This window comes from Octopus sinensis, linkage group LG6 (assembly GCF_006345805.1).
Source record: "Octopus sinensis linkage group LG6, ASM634580v1, whole genome shotgun sequence".
In the NCBI taxonomy this organism is placed as follows: Eukaryota; Metazoa; Mollusca; class Cephalopoda; order Octopoda; family Octopodidae; genus Octopus; species Octopus sinensis.
In genome coordinates this window covers 84,490,209-84,510,084 of record NC_043002.1, presented here as the reverse complement: position 1 = coordinate 84,510,084, position 19,876 = coordinate 84,490,209, and the positions used below count along the sequence as shown (strand labels likewise).

Sequence of the window (19,876 nt, the reverse complement as noted above, 5' to 3'; positions counted from 1 at the left end):
CCACCATACAACTCTCACTAGCTCTAATTCTGTTCTCTTACAACATCATACTATCTGTCTCCGCAATTACTACTAAACAATGAAGAGAACCAAAACTCAAACATTCTACCGCATCTAACTTTCACATGCTTTTGGATTTATCATAACCTGCCCATCGAGGCAAGGTATTTGTAATGCAATGGTAAATAAATGTTTCCTTGAAACTTCATGCATCGTTCATCTTTCACATCTTACAACTTGCCGTCATAACAACAAATAATTATAGTTATCCACTGCCTCCACCGACATCATCATAACATTGTTTACCAATTCAATTTTTATCGTTACATATATATACATATATATATATATATATATACAAGATAAGAAAATGGAGAAATACATCTAAATCAAATATCAATTACCAGATAATACTCAATCACATACTTTATTAAACCACCACATAAGAGACTGTAGGGTTAGATATAAAAGCAGAACAAATCAGTGTACATAAATGAATGTACATAAAAAAGTGTACATAAAAAAGTAATGTTGTATAATAAGTAGAATATATATAAAAGAGAATATAAATATAAGTAAATATAAATATAAGTATAGATTATATCTTACAGCTGTTTCGGCCATGTAGATAAGTATGTCTCATTTTACCAATATTAGCCCTTTATGGTAGGTCAATATATAGATATAAATGAAACATTTACAAAAATATCATAAGGCCTCTTCGGAGATTATGTAATATAAATCAGTCTACATATACACCCATGTGGGTATATATGTAGACTGATTTATATTACATATATGTAGACTGATTTATATTACATAATCTCCGAAGAGGCCTTATGATATTTTTGTAAATGTCTCATTTATATCTATATATTGACCTACCATAAAGGGCTAATATTGGTAAAATGAGACATACTTATCTACATGGTCGAAACAGCTGTAAGATATAATCTATACTTATATTTATATTCTCTTTTATATATATTCTACTTATTATACAACATTACTTTTTTATGTACACTTTTTTATGTACATTCATTTATGTACACTGATTTGTTCTGCTTTTATATCTAACCCTACAGTCTCTTATGTGGTGGTTTAATAAAGTATGTGATTGAGTATTATCTGGTAATTGATATTTGATTTAGATGTATTTCTCCATTTTCTTATCTTGTATTAGTAATTTGTGGTAAATCATTTTACCTTTGCCCACATAATAGAGTAAATGAATTGATTACATCGCAATCATTAACATTTATGTATTAACTTTGTTGGGTACTTCCCTAGCAGTATATTGGATATATGTTATCCCATGGAGGGTTGCATTTACAACCCCTATCTCAATTTGTATATATATATATATATATATATTATAGATATATATATACATTATAGGTATATATATGTTATATACCAAATCCACTCAAAAGGCATTGGTCGGCCCGGGGCTATAGCAGAAGACACTTGCCCAAGATGCCACGCAGTGGGACTGAACCCGGAACCATGTGGTTGGTTAGCAAGCTACTTACCACACAACCACTCCTGCGCCTTATATATATATATATATATATATATATATATATATATATTATATATATATATATATATATATATATATAAATAAATAAATATAAGAGAGTGGTCACTATATGGCTCACTCTAGCACCAGTTAATCCAAAAGGTTTCAACCACAAAAATACATGTTTCCCATGAAAGTCAGTACGATTGTTAGCTCACACGGACAGGGCAAATAAAAAATAACAAAAATACAGATTATTTTGGGACAATTGTTTCGCTATTAATGAATTAAATGTAATTTTACTTACAAAAAAATCCACTTGTAGCTCCTCAGCCAAAACTATCCGGATGAAATCCACTCAATCACACGCCAGATTTACCATAATGATAAATACGCGTGTGGTTCAATTGATTACATCTGACGTTATAATTCAAATGCCCCAACTTAACGTCGGATGTAATCAATTGAACCACACGCGTATTTATCATTATGGTAAAATCTGGCGTGTGATTGAGTGGATTTCATCCAGATAGTTTTGGCTGAGGAGCTACAAGTGGATTTTTTTGTAAGTAAAATTACATTTAATTCATTAATAGCGAAACAATTGTCCCAAAATAATCTGTATTTTTGTTATTTTTTATTTGCCCTGTCCGTGTGAGCTAACAATCGTACTGACTTTCATGGGAAACATGTATTTTTGTGGTTGAAACCTTTTGGATTAACTGGTGCTAGAGTGAGCCATATAGTGACCACTCTCTTATATTTATTTTGTAAAAATATTATAATATATTATAAAATATTATAATAATCCAGGTTTCTCGGAGCACTAGGCCACTTGGTGTAGAATAGATATACTATTAAATTAGTATCTAATTCTCTCACCCTTATTAATTAATTATATATATATATATATATTCTTCTACTAGCACTATGACCCGGCATTGCCAGGTCATTGTGCTAATGCATGCATATACAGCTGTGTGCATGCACACATACATGCGAGTACCGTCCAATATATATATATATTTGTTTTGCAAGACTTTTGATGTGAAATTGTGTGTTGAAATAGATATTGTTGTATTTGGCTAAACTGGCGAAATGACCATTCCTAATACAACAATATATATATATAGAGAGAGAGAGAGATGTACTTGCATAGCGAGTGACTTGATCTGAGATCGTGTGCTGGAACAAAAACAATTGCAGCTTGGAAGATGTTTATAAGCCATTTAAGAAACACACAAAACCGTTAGATTCACTTCAACATTTAAATTTAATTTGTAGAAATATTTTCGGCGCTTTGAGACCGCGACCTATTCACTGACAAAGCTTCGTGTTGCAGCACGAAGCTTTGTCAGTGAACAGTGGCACGTAAAAAGCACCCACTACACTCGCGGAGTGGTTGGCGTTAGGAAGGGCATCCAGCTGTAGAAACACTGCCAGATCAAACTGGAGCCTGGTGCAGCCTCCTGGCTTCCCAGACCCCGGTCGAACAGTCCAACCCATGCTAGCGCGGAAAACGGACGTTAAACGATGATGACAATGATGATATATATATATATATATAGTTATCCGTAATAATGAAGGGTGAAATTAATTAATTGGAAAAATTATCAATTACACCAAGTAGTCTTCGGCATGTAAAAGCCTCATTCGAGGAAAATTTAAGTAATATTAAGCAATAAGGGTTTAGCAACGAGTTGCCTTACCACATACCGAATTTAGAAATAGCAGTCAAAGGGTTATAGCTATTTCTTCTACTAAAAAGGGAGATCTCAGTAAAAACAGCATTTGGAAGGCAGACACAAACAGGTAAGAGAGAATGAATTGACTGCAATCTATCATACATTTTTTTAGTTATCCACGGACGTACGTTTCGAAATCAAGTTTTTAGGAAAGCATAAGAATTAAATATTAAATATTAAATAATTCTATCTTACCGAAACTTCTTTTCTCTTCAGCGTAGAATACTATAATCATAAATGATTATATATTGAATTTTGAGATACCAGAAGGCACCAACTCAACTCAGTATCAGAGCGAGCTAGAATCCGCAACTGGTATCACCGAATTCAACGTACGTCCGTGGATAACTAAAAAAATGTATGATAGATTGCAGTCAATTCATTCTCTCTTACCTGTTTGTGTCTGCCTTCCAAATGCTGTTTTTACTGAGATCTCCCTTTTTAGTAGAAGAAATAGCTATAACCCTTTGACTGCTATTTCTAAATTCGGTATGTGGTAAGGCAACTCGTTGCTAAACCCTTATTGCTTAATATTATATATATATATATATATATAATATATATATATATATATATATTATATATGTATGCACGTACCTATGCAGATCTCTTTTTTATTGTTTTACTCATTTCAGTCATTAGACTGTGACCATGTTATGAAGAGTTTTTAGTCAAATGAATCAATCCCAGTAAGCCTAGTAATTATTCTGTCAGTCTCTTTTGCTGAACTGCTAAGTTATGGAAACATAAACATACTAACACTAGTTGTCAATCAGGGGCAGGAGACAAACACAGACACAGGTTTCTTTCAGTTTCTACCAGCCAAATCCACTCACAAGATTTTGGCTGGCCCGAGGCTATAGCAGAAGACACTTGCCCAAGGTGCCACATGGTGGGACTTAACCCAGAACCATGTGGTTGGGAGGCAAGCTTCTAACCACACAGCTACACTGTATGTTGTATGTATATATGTATTTACATGAAGGAACATGGCATAGTGGTTAGGGCATTGGGCTCAGGATCATAAAGACATGGGTTTAATTCTTGATTCAGACAGCATATGATATCTCTGAGCAAGGGACTTTATTTTACATTTCTCCAATCTACTAAGCTAGCCTTGTGCCTAAATTAGAAACAAAGCATGTATGTGCATGTGATTGTACATGTGTGCATATGCACATACTTGTATATGTGTGTATGTCTGCGCATGCATCATTAATTAACATGTTTCCATCCTGGATTGGACAGTTTGACATGATTTGGTGAGTCACAGAGCTGCATCATGCTCTCATGTCAGCTCTGGAATGGTTTCTATTTCTGGATGTCTTTCCAAAAGGCAACCATTTTATGTGTACTGGGTTTTTTTTTCCTTTTTCTGCCATATGAACTAGTGAGGTTGCTAGCTAACTTGCAATATAAGAAAAGAATAAGAAAAAGTAAAAGATAAAAATCTCCTCAGTTAAGTGTGGGGCAAGGGCAAGAGGTGGCTTTATGCCAGTTGTTGGGGGAGGTTAGTTTGACAGATAGATATACAAAAGTGTCTTGGTATAGTGAAGGTACATGGCTACCTTGCATTATATAAGTGTATGTGAGAGCAGCTGTGAAGAAGATAAAATGGTAGATGAGATGCCAGAGCAAACTCTCAAGGAACTAGGTAGGATACAGGCAATAAATCAGGATGGGGAAGAAAGGAGTGGGGAATTGTAAGAATGTGAGGGGGGAGGTAATAAATGGTCAGAGATTGGCAGGGGCTAGAGTTGAGGGTAGTAAGGGACATACAGGGATGTAGATGCAGCTTGATGGGAAGTATCAGAATAGGGTGGAGAGTAAGGTGGTTCAGGGATGGTATTAAGGAATCAGGGAGTGATGATCAGGACATAAGAGCAAAGGAGATGTAGAGATAAATAAGGGTGGCTAGAGAAGTGTGTGTGTGTGTATGCATGCATGTATGTATGTATGCGTGTTCTCTTCTGTTTTTAATTAAATTGTTCCTCTGAGAAAGGAGCTGGTTTCTAACAAAGCTACAAAGCTCAATTGTTGGAATGTAGATAATAAAAACAAAGTCACATTTTGAAGAAACTTTGCATAGTTTTGCTGTTCTGTTTACAGATTGTGTTTGTAATGCATGAATTAATTGGTTGATTTCTGGCTTATCCAGATTGTCACTTAGGCATTTACACACAAAACCAAGTGCACCAATTATTATTAGTATAAAAGTGTGTTTATAATCTGGATATTGAAGCTGGAGGTTTTGAAACAGTTGTCCATAGTAATCCTCTTCCTCTTTGATTTTCAAAGAGATATTCACATCAGCAGGACAGCTGACCTCTATGATAGTACATACTTTTTCTTATCTGTCCCAAACAACAAAATCCAGCCAGTTATGTTTACACTTGACAGATGTTTTGATGGGAATGTTCCACCAGTATTCTTTTTGTTGATGTTTGGGTATGTATTCAATAATAGAAGGATTCTATATATTCATTCCCAGACAGTCTTTTTCCTGAATGGCATTGTATATATTTTTATATTTCAGAATGGTCGTATAGAGTATATGCAGTAATGTACAAATGTCTGGAAAGCGAACAATGTATGAGTCAGATACATGCTTGTGTGTGTATGGAGGGGAGAAAATCAGGTGTAGTGTTGGTGAATCTCAGAAAGCATGGAAGTTTTGAAGGATGCAGTGCTCCAACAACTAACGACTGATGCCGGCAGTTTGTTCCATGCTTCAGCAACTCTCAGCGTGAAAAAATGTTTCCTAAAGTCATGGGAGCTGTGCTGTGCACTGAAAAGTGCAAAAGTTCTTTTTGAAATGTATTACCAACACATTGGTAACAAAAAGGTTATTTAACTCTTTTGTGACCATAGTTCTGTTGACATATAGTGCCTTTGTTTCAGTTAATTTTTAAAATAAGGATGAATTAAGTTAAATAACTTTGTCATTCTTAAGTTGATGTCTGGAACAAATAAACACCAAATTTTGATTATAATTTAAATCAATTTAAAACAGTAAGTTTGTTTCATGGACCAGGAACAGTCTCAGGCAGGTTGGTAGTTGTGTTGTTTCCCTTTTTTCTATGATTAATCCTTTAGCAGTTAAACCGGCCATATCCGGCCAAAAGTATTCAGCCTGTTTTATGTTCAAAATGGCCAGATCTGATCTCTCACACCAACCCTACAATATCGTTTTAAAAATTAACAGCTACCTCATCAAAATCTCAAAGCTACAAGATAATGCCTGATTAGTTCAAGGCAATGTGGATGAAAAGGCATTAATTTTGGCAGAATAATGTGAACAACTAAAGGGTTAAATATACATTTATAGTTATAGATAAAGACATGCAAGCACAAATAAGCACTACACAATTCTTAGCAAAGATAAGTTACAAGCCAATGAGGTAATGTATAAGACACACTAACGAAGCTAAAGCAGAAGAGGATGTAGGTCTGTTCAATCAACAACAATGCAGCCTATGGTTCAACAGTATATTATTGTCCTCCTACTCAAAAATACCATATTTTACTGACACATTATCCATAAACAAGTATAATATGACTAACTCATGCAATTTTCTCCTGATTCAAGCTAAGATTTATAGAACAATGAATTGAATTTCTTGTCAAATATCCAGCTGTTACAATATTTCTTTCTTGGTATTTTGTTGCAATTAAAATGAAGAGTCTTGGTAAAGTTACTCACAGAAACACACATACGTATACACACACACACACACACAAATATATATTGGCATCATAACAATTCAGAAACTTCAAAAGAACAGGAAATAATTCTTTTTGAGGATGGTTCAAGCCAAAGCAGATGAAAATATAAATATTAGCATGTAAATATTGGGTCAAAAAACCCTTTGTATAAAAAAAAAGTCGAAGGATGCTTGTCTCATGGATTCATGTCCTAAGTGCAGCTGTTGACTCTTTCTGTCCAAAGAATTTTTTAACACATATTTACAAATTATTATTTATAGTTTTATATGTTTTAAGTTAAACTGTTCCGAAAAAAAAGAAGAATTTCATATAAATATATATATATATATATATATATATATATATATATATATATATATATATATATTTTATGCTAAAACTTGAAAATCGCCATTACCATTACGATTCTACAATTTAAATTCCCAATTCAACTTACTTTCTTCTTCAATTTCAACTCCTGGTCGATGCCCGCAGCAAGTTCTTAAAAATTTATCTTACTATTTTTATTTTTCCATACATAGCGCGACATACATTCATTCGTTGTTACTACGTTTATTCATACACTAGCAGTATCGCCCGGCGTTGCTCAGGTTTGTAAGGGAAATAACTATAAAGCATTTTTAGAGAGTTATAGCCAAAAAATAGCAAAAAAATGGAAAAAAAATGATGGTAAATTTTTGTTGAGAGTAAAAAAGGTGGAGTTGCGTCCCCTAGACGGTCTGTGGTTTGGGTTTCTGATTCTCGCCCCATGTCGAATTTATCGATTTTTTCAGAACTGGGGGAACTTTTCAAAATTTTCGCTGCGTTAGTTTTGAATTATGACATTGGGCTATGTGTGTGTCAAGTTTCATCAGAATCGGTTGAAAGCCGTGGTCAGAGTGAGGGTACGAGAAAACAGACACACAGAAAACGCACAGACAAACTGCCGTTTATATAGAGAGAGATTGATAACTTGATTCGTCTTACCCATCTCTCTCACTACGAAAATTTAACCTTTTAGGCTACTTTCAAGCCTTCGCCATAACTTGATTTATCTTTCCTATCTCTCTCTCAACGAAATTTAACCTTAGGCTACCTCAAGCCGTAATCCCATCTTTCCCCATCTTTCCGCCCGCCCCCCACCCCCACCACCAATACCGATGAACACTGTTCTCACCCCCACCACCAATACCGATGAACACTGTTCTCACCCCCACCACCAATACCGGTGAACACTGTTCTCACCCCCACCACCAATACCAGTATACCCTGTTCTCACCATCTACACCGGATACGCCTACTCATCTACACCGGATACGCCCTACTCCCTCCTCCTCCCCCCACTACCCCTTCTCCTCATATGCTTTCACTGTGAAAAGACAAGCTGCTAGCGCCATAGCTCATCAACTGCCCACCGATCTTACGCTTCCTCCTGACACTGCCTCAATCCGACCATCCCCTTTTAGTACCCTCCCGCCTCGTAATATCCTACGTTTTTATTTCTTACGAACCTACACCAACCCTCCTGCCATCGTTCCTCCTTACCCAACCTTCCCCACTGGTTGCTCCCCTATATTACCCGCACCCTCTACTATCTCTCCCTCTCTTTCACTGGTGAAACCTTTCTCAACTGGACCCCCCCCCCCAACTCAACTCTAGAATATCTGTATTTCTTTCCTCTACCTAATTACGTTACTCAGTGACGATAACGAATGTCCACTGCTAACACCAGCTCCTGCCCACGGTGTGGTCAGGTTGGAAGAGAGATCAAAAGAAAAATACCACGAAAACTATCACCACCACAACAACCCTCCTCTTCTCAGGCGCCGAATCCCCCCTGTCCCCCCACATCTCCTTCCCAGTTTTCAGAGTTGGCACTATCAATGTTGGTACATTGACAGGCAAGTCTAGTGAGATTGTAGAGATGCTAGAGAGAAGACAGGTTGATGTATGCTGCATACAAGAGGTAAGATGGAGAGATGCTTCGGCTAGGGTCCTCACAGGCAAGGCACTTAGGTACAAACTCTACTGGCAAGGTAACGCGGAAGGTGTAGGGGGTGTAGGCATTCTCCTTGCGGAGGAATGGGTGGATAAGGTCATAGAGGTTGTCAGGGTTTGTGATAGAGTGCTTAAGCTCAGGTTGGTCCTACAGAGTGGCACAGCTATGATTATCTCAGCCTATGCCCCACAAGCGGGACTACCAAATGATCAGAAGGACAACTTTTATGATACCCTTCTGCAGGCTACTTCAAAGACTAGTAACAAGGACCTCATCTTTGTAGGTGGAGATTTTAATGGGCATGTTGGGCGGGAATCGGGTATCTTCACTGGGGTACATGGTGGCTATGGTATTGGCACCAGAAATGATGAGGGAACTAGACTGCTGGAATTCTGTGATGCATGTAACCTTTCAATCTGCAACACTAACTTCAAGAAGCCAGTCTGCCACCTTATAACTTATCAGTCAGGAGACTCCGCTAACCAAATAGACTTCATCCTCGCCAGACAACGGGATGCAGGGTTGCTCTTGAATACAAAGACCCTCCCGGGTGAAGAATGTATCCCTCAGCATAGACTAATCATCAGTGACTTTAAGCTTGAGGCCAGAAGGACTCCAAGAAACAAACCAATCCAGAAAAGAAGGATTTGGAGGCTAAAGAACCCTTCGCATGGTCAGAAATTTAGGGACATACTCATCAAGAAATTTGATGAGAGGGAGGAGGAGCTTCAGACGTCAGACATAGAAGGTAGCTGGGAATTCCTACGGGACAGCTTGCTGAGTGCCACAGACCAAGTCTGTGGATGGTGCAAAGTCCCTTCCAGACCTAGAATTACGTGGTGGTGGAATAGTGCAGTAGATAAAGCCATCTGTGAAAAGAGACGGGCCTGGAAAGCCTGGAAGGATGGGGGCAGCAGGGAACTGTACCAGATAGCCAAAAGGGAGGCTGGGCGGCAGGTATACATTGCCAAAGATGTAGCAGAAAAGAAGAAGTTTGCCAATGTCCAGCGTCGCGAGGATCAAAGAGCTGAAGTATTTCGGATTGCCAGACAGTGTGTCAGAGAAAATAGCGATGTTATAGGAGAGAAATGTGTCCGCATGGATGATGGGGCACTTGCTTTTACTACTAGTGAAAAGAAAGAGGCTTGGAGAAGCCATTATGAAAGACTGCTGAATGAGGAGAATGAATGGGAGGAGGAGAGCCTGCCAAATGTTGACCCAGTAGAGGGACCAGCTACCCGAATAGACAGCTCCCTTGTAGATAAGGCAATTAAGGATATGAAACCAGGCAAAGCCCCTGGCCTATCAGGAATCACTGCTGAGATGCTTAAAACAGCTGGCTATGTGGGCTATGCCATAGTCACCCGCATTGTAAACCAGGTAGTTCACAATGGAGTCATACCCAATGACTGGTGCAGCAGCACCATAGTCAACTGCTACAAGGGTAAGGGTGATGCTCTAGATAGAAATAACTACAGAGGTATCAAACTGTTGGACCAGGTGATGAAGGTCTCAGAGAAGGTCATAACCAATCTCATTAGGGAGAGAATTTGTTTAGATGAAATGCAGTTCGGTTTTGTACCAGGTAGAAGCACCACTGATGCTATATTCCTGGTCCGACAACTGCAGGAGAAGTACCTAGCTAAAGATAAACCCCTCTACATAGCTTTTGTAGACTTGGAGAAAGCCTTTGACAGGGTTCCCCGTTCCCTTATCTGGTGGTCGATACGGAAACTGGAGATTGAAGAATGGCTAATAAGGGCTGTACAGGCTCTATACAGAGAGGCTGTCAGCAAGGTTAGGATTGGCAATGAATATAGTGAAGAATTCCGGGTAGAAGTAGGTGTGCACCAGGGCTCAGCCCTCAGTCCCCTTTTATTCATCATAGTCCTTCAGGCAATAACAGAGGAATTCAAAACGGGATGCCCTGGGAGCTCCTCTATGCCGATGACCTAGCTCTCATAGCAGAATCACTACCGGAACTAGAAGAGAAATGCACAGGGACAATAGACACAACAGACACTCAGAAAACAGATTCCATCACACTCCAGGGAGAGAAACTAGAAGTAGTTGATAGTTTCCGCTACCTGGGTGACCAAGTTAGTAGCGGAGGTGGATGCACAGAGAGTATCACCACTAGAATACGAATAGCCTGGGCAAAGTTCAGAAAGCTCCTACCCCTACTGGCAACAAAAGGTCTCTCCCTCAGAGCAAAAGGTAGATTGTATGATGCATGTGTGCGAACTGCCATGCTTCACAGTAATGAAACATGGGCTGTGACTGCAGAAGACATGCGTAGACTTGAAAGAAATGAAGCTAGCATGATCCGCTGGATGTGTAGTGTCAGTGTGCACGCAAGACAGAGTGTAAGCATCCTGAGAGAAATGCTGGATATAAGAAGCATCAGATGTGGTGTGCAAGAGCGACGCTTGCGATGGTATGGTCATGTGCTGCGGATGGATGAAGAGAGATGTGTGAAGAAGTGCCACTCCCAAACAGTTGAAGGTATCAGGGGGAGAGGTAGACCCAGGAAGACATGGGATGAGGTAGTCAAGCATGACCTCAGAGCATTGGGCCTCACTGAGGCAATGGCGAAGGACCGAGATCTCTGGAGATATGCTGTGACTACAAAGACCCGGGCTGCTTTCTGCAGCAATTCCACATACCCCCTACCCATTCTAAGTACCCCGGATCCCCAAAGTACCCTGGATCCCCAAAGTACCCCGATCCCCAAAGTACCCCGGACCTCGCCCAAAGTACCTGGATCCCCAAAGTACCCTGGATCCCCAAGTACCCTGGATCCCCAAAGTACCCTGGATCCCCAAAGTACCCTGGATCCCCAAAGTACCCTGGATCCCCAAAGTACCCTGATCCCCAAAGTACCCCGGACCTCGTTGCCCCCGTGCCGCTGACACGTTAAAAGCTCGAACCGATCGTGACCGATGCCGGACCCTCCGGCCCCTGTGCAGGTGGCACGTAAAAAGCACCCAATCCACTCACGGAGTGGTTGGCGTTAGGAAGGGCATCCAGCCGTAGAAACTCTGCCAGATTCAGACTGGAGCCTGGAGCGGCCCCTGGCTTCCCAGACCCGGTCGAACCGTCCAACCCGTGCTAGCGCGGAAAGCGGACGTTAAACGATGATGATGATGATGATAAAGTTAATCCAAACATGAAAGCACAAAAAAACACAACAACGTGAGGACGTAGAACAAATATGTATTATTGAACGCTCAGGAAAGAAGGAAAGAAGGAGGGTTTAATGTTTCGAGCAGAGCTCTTAGTCGGAAACATAAGAGAAGGAAAGATCCAGAGAAGGGAAGACAGTGGAAAAAAAATCGCCAACGGTACACACATGGTCACATATATATTATCATGACTGTGTAGCAAGAAGCTTGCTTTCCAACCACATGGTTCCAGGTTTAGTCCCACTGTGTGGCACTTTGGACAAGCATCTCATCTTATACTATAGCCTTGGACCAACCAAAACCTTGTGAATGGATCTGGTAGGCTGAAACTGAAAGAAGCCCATCATATATATATATATGTGTGTGTGTGTGTGTGTGTGTCTGTCTGTCTGTCTGCCTGTCTCCCACTACTGCTTGACAACCAGTGTCTGTGTTTACATCTCCATAACTTAGCAGTTCAGCAATAGAGACTGATAGAATAAGTACCAAGCTTTAAAAAAAAAAAAAAGAGTCCTGGGGTCGACTCATTTGACTAAAAATTCTTCAAGGCAGTGCCCCAACATGGCCACAGTCTGAAACAAATAAAAAATAAATGAAAAATAAAAGAAATATGTATACTATTGAAGTAATAAAGTTCATATCTGTTCACAGAGTGACCAATGGTTTCGCATCCATGAAAACTTATCAGACTCTAGTCCAAAGACAAAATTAGCTCTCCACCTCCGTGAGGTGGAAAGTTGTTATGTGTGTGTATGTGTGTGTGTGTGTGTACGAAAATGAACTGAGGGAGATAACTCAGAGTGGCCAGTGGCACTTATTTGAATAAGGGAAATACAAGCATATCAAATACAACATAAATTCTTGATTTATTAAGATTATCTCCACCTCCTGATGATGCATCATGATTACCAAATGGCAATTAAGACCAGCTCCACTCGAGAAGTGGGGAGAATATCAAGAATTTTCCAAACTTGACATACCATTAAGAAAAAGTACAGACTTTTTGTCTGCAGACAAGAGAACAGTCATGAACACATGTGTCAATAACTATCATTAGCATAACTATTGTCCAACTTTATCTCTCATAGCCAAAGATCTATATAAGGATTTATACAAAAAATTTTTAAAAGCCTAGGATACATTTATGGCCTAAATTATTTGCATAATCTAAATAAAATTTAGCTAAGAACAATAATTCAAACTGGTTAGTACCATGTATTTGAACAACATAGGCAAATATAGACATATTAAATGCTACACAATAAAAATTCTTGATTTATTAAAACTATCTCTTCCTCTAGAGCAGGGATCACCAAACTATGGCCCACGATCCAGAACCGGCCTGTGAGGTCAGTTCATATAGCCAGCCACTGCACTGTACTTTTTATGTAAGTACCTGCAATGAGAGTTCATTTTTGCAGTGATTGTGTTTTAACTTGCATTGCCATGTTAAGTGAAGGTGCATGGCTCAGTGGTTAGAGCGTCGAGCTTACGACTATGAGGTTGTGAGTTTGAATCCTGGACCGGGCTGCGTGTTGTGTTCTTGAGCAAGACACTTTATTTCACGTTGCTCCAGTTCACTCAGCTGTAGAAATGAGTTGCAACGTCACTGGTGCCAAGCTGTATCGGTCTTTGCTTTTCCTTTGGATGACATCGGTGGCGTGGAAAGGGAAGGCTGGTATGCATGGGTGACTTCTGGTCTTCCATAAACAACCTTGCCCAGTCTTGTGCTTGGGAGGGTAACTTTCTAGGTGCAATCCCATGGTCATTCATGACCGAAGGGGGTCTCAGCATGTTTAAACATTCTCTTCACAAGACTGTTTGCTGAAAATGAATCTGTCACTTGTACAAGTTATAAAATAGTGCATAAGATGACAGAGTGATGAAAACCGTTTACTGACAGCAACTTCATCAAAGAAGCAGCAAATGACTTGTGTCCTGAGAAAGCCGATTTTCTTGGCAGTATCAGCCTTTCAGCCAGTTCAGCTGTGCAGAGAACAGAACTTGGAGAGAACATAGTGCTACAGATACATGAGAAAGCTAGGAACTTCTTGTATTCTCCGGTGATGGATGAGTCTACTGATCACTCGAGTATGTCACAACTTCATGTTCATTCATGGTGTTAATTTGGACTTTCATATAACAGAATAGTTGACATCCATTTGCAGCATGCACAGAACAACTGGAGAAGACATTTTCATGGAACTGCAGAAAACTTTGCAAGGCTATAACCTTCAGTGGAATCAGCTTCAATGTATCACAGTTGATGGAGGAAAAAACATGGCTGGAGAGAGGAAGGGTCTGGTGGGGCAGATCAAGACTAAGTTGGAAGATCTTCAACTTTCAGGTACTCTTTTATACACTGCATTACACATCAGCAAGCACTCTGTGAGAAAGACAGATATTTCTTGTGTACTGAAACCAGTCGTTTCTGCGGTGAACTTCATTTGGGGTCATGTCCTTAATTATCACCAATTGCAGGCTTTTCTTGAAGAAATTGATTCTGGGATCTTTTCCTTTTGAACGGCAGTTTTCAACACAATTTCTAATTAACTAAACACTTTTAAACTTCATATACTGGTAGAATGTGTTTATAAAACATCATTTTTTCTTGGCTTTATTGAGAAAATTCTATAGTTTGTAACATATTTCCACTTTAAAATCGAGCATTTCGGCAATTTTAACCAATCAAATACGTCCATTTGGGGTGAAAACACACCGTGCTGTATGAATATGCCCCTCGTTTAAGAAACAGATTGGGTTTGTTTACATTTGCAAAGAAAAAAAGATACCATCCCCCACCCCTAACCCTAACCCTAACTCTAACTGAACCTAACCCTAAAATAGATTGAAATGCAATAGATCGATACTAGGGTTATAATTATGGGTGACATTTTCATTTGACACCGCTAGAAAAAAATCCCATTTTCTGTAGCAGTGTCGTATGAAAATGTCACCCATAATTATAACCCTAGTATCGATCTATTGCATTTCAATCTATTTTAGATTTAGGGTTAGGGGTGGGGGAAGGGTATCTTTTTTTCTTCGCAAATGTAAATAAACCCAATCTGTTTCTGAGGGACATATTCATACAGCACGGAATGTTTTCACGCCAAATGGAGGTGAGTGATTGGTTAAAATTGCCAAAATGCTCGAAATTAAAGTCGAAATATGTTACAAACTATAGAATTTTCTGAATAAAGCCAAGAAAAAATGATGTTCTATAAACACATTCTACCAATATACGAAGTTTAAAAGTGTTTAGTTAACTAGAAATTGTGTTGACATATGCCGTTCAAAAGGAAAAGATCCTGATTCTGAATTCTGTGATTTGCCTTATCACACAGCAGTGAGGTGGCTCAGCTGCAATAAAGTCCTCTTTAATTTTTATAAGCTCCAAAGAGAAATAGATATTTTTCTCACTGAAAAGGATAGAGCTGATCCACTTGTCAGATCGTTATTTCTTTATTGCCCACAAGGGGCTAAACATAGAGGGGACAAACAAGGACAAAGGGATTAAGTCGATTACATCGACCCCAGTGCATAACTGGTGCTTAATTTATCGACCCTGAAAGGATGAAAGGCAAAGTCAACCTCGACGGAATTTGAACTCAGAACGTAACAGCAGATGAAATACCTATTTCTTTATTACCCACAAGGGGCTAAACATAGAGGGGACAAACAAGGACCGACATAGGTATTAAGTCGATTACATTGACCCCAGTGCGTAACTGGTACTTAATTTATCGACCCCGAAAGGATGAAAGGTAAAGTCGACCTCGGCGGAATTTGAACTCACAACGTAACGGCAGATGAATTACCGCTAAGCATTTCGCCCGGCATGGTGACATTTCTGCCAGCTCACCGCCACTTGTCAGATCCTACCAGGCAGTCAAAGTTGTCATTTTTGGTTGACATCTCATCCCACATGAATGAATTGAACTTGAAACTTCAGAGAAAGGATAACCTTATCTGTGATCTCTACAGAATCATCAAAGGATTTCAGAGAAAGCTATCATTGCTCAAAGCAAACTTCTCATCTTCAGTGTTTTAAAGAGCTATGCGCTGGAATCACAGATGTCAACCTCAAGTTTCTGAAGAAGATTATTCATAATTAAAATAAGCAGTTTTTGAAGATTTTCAGATCTCAACAGAAGTGAGAGTGACATTCTTCTGTTCCAGAATCTGTTTGATTGTAAACTTGATGACATGCCAGTCAAACTACAGTTGGTGCTCATTGATTTGCAAGCAAATGACTTGTTGGAAGAGAAGTACAGAGAAGGAAAACTTGTTGAATTGTATCACTGCTTACCTGATCATGAGTTTTCAGATTCGAAAAAATTTGTTTCTGGCATGGCTTCAGTGATTGGAACAACTTATGTTCGTGAAGTCAGCACATCAAATGAGGTTGACTGATGAACAATTGAAAGGGATTCTCTTGGTTGGATGCAGCAATTCCAAAGCAAATATTGATGATATCTTAAAATCTAAACAACAACACTAACCATTTTTGCTGCTTAGTTTGTGAGATCCGGAAATGTGCACACTGGGTGTGATATAACTATCTTATTGTTAACATGACCTTCTTTGATAACTTTATAGTAAATAAATATGTTGCTTGTCTTTATTTTTTGTGTATTAACTGTATTGTATTAAATAAAATGGTTATGTGGCCTGTGCTCATCATTCTTTCAGTTATCTAGCCTGCTGTGAAAAAAGTTTGGTGACTCCAGCTCTAAAGGATGTATCATAATTATCAAATGGTAATTAAAACCACCCCACTGGAGAAGAGGAGATGATCTGAAGACTCAAGAAATCTCAAAAGTTGACATACGTTTAAGGAAAAAGACAGAGATAAGAGGACATTTGTGGACAGGTATTTCTGACTCAGTAGCCATCATCACCACAATTGCCTGACCTTTCAATGAAATGTCTAAGCTGTCGTCTTCCAGGTTTAAAACATTTAAAAGGTTAATCTTTTAAATGTCTCAAACACGCAGGCTTGCAGGTAAATGTCAAACTTATAAAATAAAATAAAATAACATTGAAACCCTTGTGTTCATTTTGATTATCTCACACTGATCTAGCATCGCTAGCCAACATGGGCTGGCCTTTCAAATATACTGTTGGAACCATAAGAAAAATATAACAATTATAATTCGAAAAATTAGATTTTTTATTAGGTATCTCTTTAAATAAACACATACTAAAAGCTCCGCACGAGTTTATACGACCCTACTCGAAATGTTAGTAGCGACTGACTTATTTAATGACTCAGTTATTAAATAACGATTTACATAATTGCATAATCACTCTAAGAATATATCTAATAGAGAAATAAGCTAAAAAAGACGGTGAAGCAAAGATGAATAAGAGAAAGAGTTGTGGCGAGCAAAGTTTACTTTTTAGACCTATTTCGATGCTGAATGAATAGACTTATGACCAAAGGCATTCTAACCGTGATCATCCCGTCTTTTAAAACATAGTTTATATGACTACCTTAGCCTACATGCACTTCACCAACTTTTTTTAATCTGTAAGGTATGATTTCAGAGAAATTCGGTTGCTATTTCTAGTATGTTGAACGACGACGTAGAGGCTTTCTTGTTTGATTAACATGGTGTCTTTCAAGTAAAATAAGCGCCAGGTAACGATTGCATTGTTTTTGACCATAATGGTCATCATCGGTATATTAAATGATGATTTCTGCAAATTTTTACTATTATATCCGACTGACTTTGAACGAGTTATTTCCAACGTTGTTTTTTTTTTTTAATGGTTTGATTCGTTCAAAATGCATCAAAAATCATAGAAAAGGCATAAATTTCACCTTCAAAATGAGACGGGTGTAAATTTTACCTTCAAAATGAGACGGGAATAAATTCCAGCTTCAGTATGAGACTGGTGTAATAGTAAATTCGTGCCGTTTAATTTTGCGGCAATCTTTCGTCTCTAGTAGACCTTTCCGTCGATTTCCGTAAAAAAAATTTTTTTTTTACATATGGGCTTGCGGGAACTTGTGAAGTAATGAGAGCGAAAGAGACTAAGAGAAAGCGATTGTTTGACGAGGGAAGTTCTTTTGAAGTTACCGTGCATGGGAGCATTGATGGACATGTGTGTGTGTGCGTGCGTGTGTTTGATGGGGTGTGGGAGACAGACAGTATGTTGTGTAAGTGAAGTGCTTCTGTTAGTATGTGTGAAGAGACAGAGTAATGTGTGAAAGAAAGAGATAACTGAAATTTTTTACTCGGTGTATGTGTATATGTATGTATATTACTTCAAAAGTTCCCGCAAGCCCATATGTAAAAAAAAAAATTTTTTTTACGGAAATCGACGGAAAGGTCTACTAGAGACGAAAGATCGCCAATTTTGCTTTTCTATAGCATTTATATCGATGTGTAACACAAGTTCAAACACAAAGCACAAAGATCAAAATTTTGGAGGAGTTGGGTACAATCGTTTTGATCGACGCTACAACTTGACTGGTACTTATTTTATCGATCCCACATGGATGAAAAGCAAAGATGACCTTAGCGGGATATAAACTCAGAATGTAAAGAACCATAATTAAATATGGCAGGCATTTTCTCTGATGCCCTAACGATTCAGACCACTCACTGTCTAGACCTAATTATGTCATTCCCTTCTAATTTCATAGCCAAGTAAACACCTCAGTAAATCAAAATTATTTTATTGAATCATCATAACAACTGGGCAAAAACTGCTAAGTTAAAAATCAAGTGCTTGTTAACTTACAAGATTATGTCTTCATGTTGCCAAATTATTGCGACCGGAGTCCATCGAACAGTTAGAGAGAAAGTTAACGAAAGTACATTTGCTCCGAAATATCAGTTGATGTCATAATAGTCTTTTATGATGACGTCACTATTGATTAACAATTAGCTTAACAAGGAAAATCCTCAGCAAGTGCTCTCTTACAAACCATTTCTTGAAAAAAAGATCACCCCAGTTTTATGATAAAAACACAGCTAAGTTATTATACATATGTGCAATTTTTGCTCAACTGCCAATTTTTAAATAAAGTATTTTTTAGATTTAAAAGTCGAAGAAACATACTGTACTATAACTTTCACCTCATTTGGCATGTAATATCCGAGTGCAAACAAATAACACCTAGAATGGTGAATATATTGTTCACCTCAAAGTAAAATTAGAAAAGAAAATAAACTAAGCAAACCATTAACTTAAGCAATTTAGAACGATGGAGCAAACTCCGGCTCTTCTTTTACAGGGCCCCATGAAAGCGAAATTATTTGTCCTGTCTAAAGAAACTGTTTTCTATGCAAAAAAAAGAAGAAAGAACGAAAGTAAAATAGTGAACAGACGTGGCTGTGTGGTAAGAAGTTTGCTCTTCAACCACATGATTTTGGGTTCAATTCCACCGAATGACACTTTCGTCAAATGTCTTTAATTATAGCTCTTTGAGATTTAGTAAACAAACTGAAAGAAGCCTCTCTGTGTGCGTGCGCGCACGAGTGTGTGCTGGTTTGGTGTGTGTGTGTTGGTTCCCGTAACTTAGTAGTTCGGCAAAAGAGACCGATAGAATACGTACCAGGCTTTTTTTTTAAAAGCATAAGTACTGGGTTCGCTTTGTTCGATTAAATCCGATAAGGCAATGCCCCGGCATGGCCGCGCTCTAATGGCTGAAACAAGAAGAAAAAGTATGTCGATGAATTACTGTAAAAGATCTAATGTGACG

The 19,876-nt window shown here is 38.5% G+C and overlaps 1 protein-coding gene across 1 annotated transcript in view; it reads right to left on the bottom strand.

Moving 5' to 3' along the window:
* LOC115212845 (kelch domain-containing protein 3) overlaps positions 1-19,008 on the bottom strand; it is a 112,761-nt gene extending 93,753 nt beyond the window's left edge. Inside the window, exon 1 of the mRNA XM_036504116.1 lies at positions 18,913-19,008. The gene's annotated coding sequence lies outside the window, so the exon portion shown is untranslated. The remainder of the gene's footprint in view (positions 1-18,912) is intronic.
* Positions 19,009-19,876: the final 868 nt, after the last annotated feature.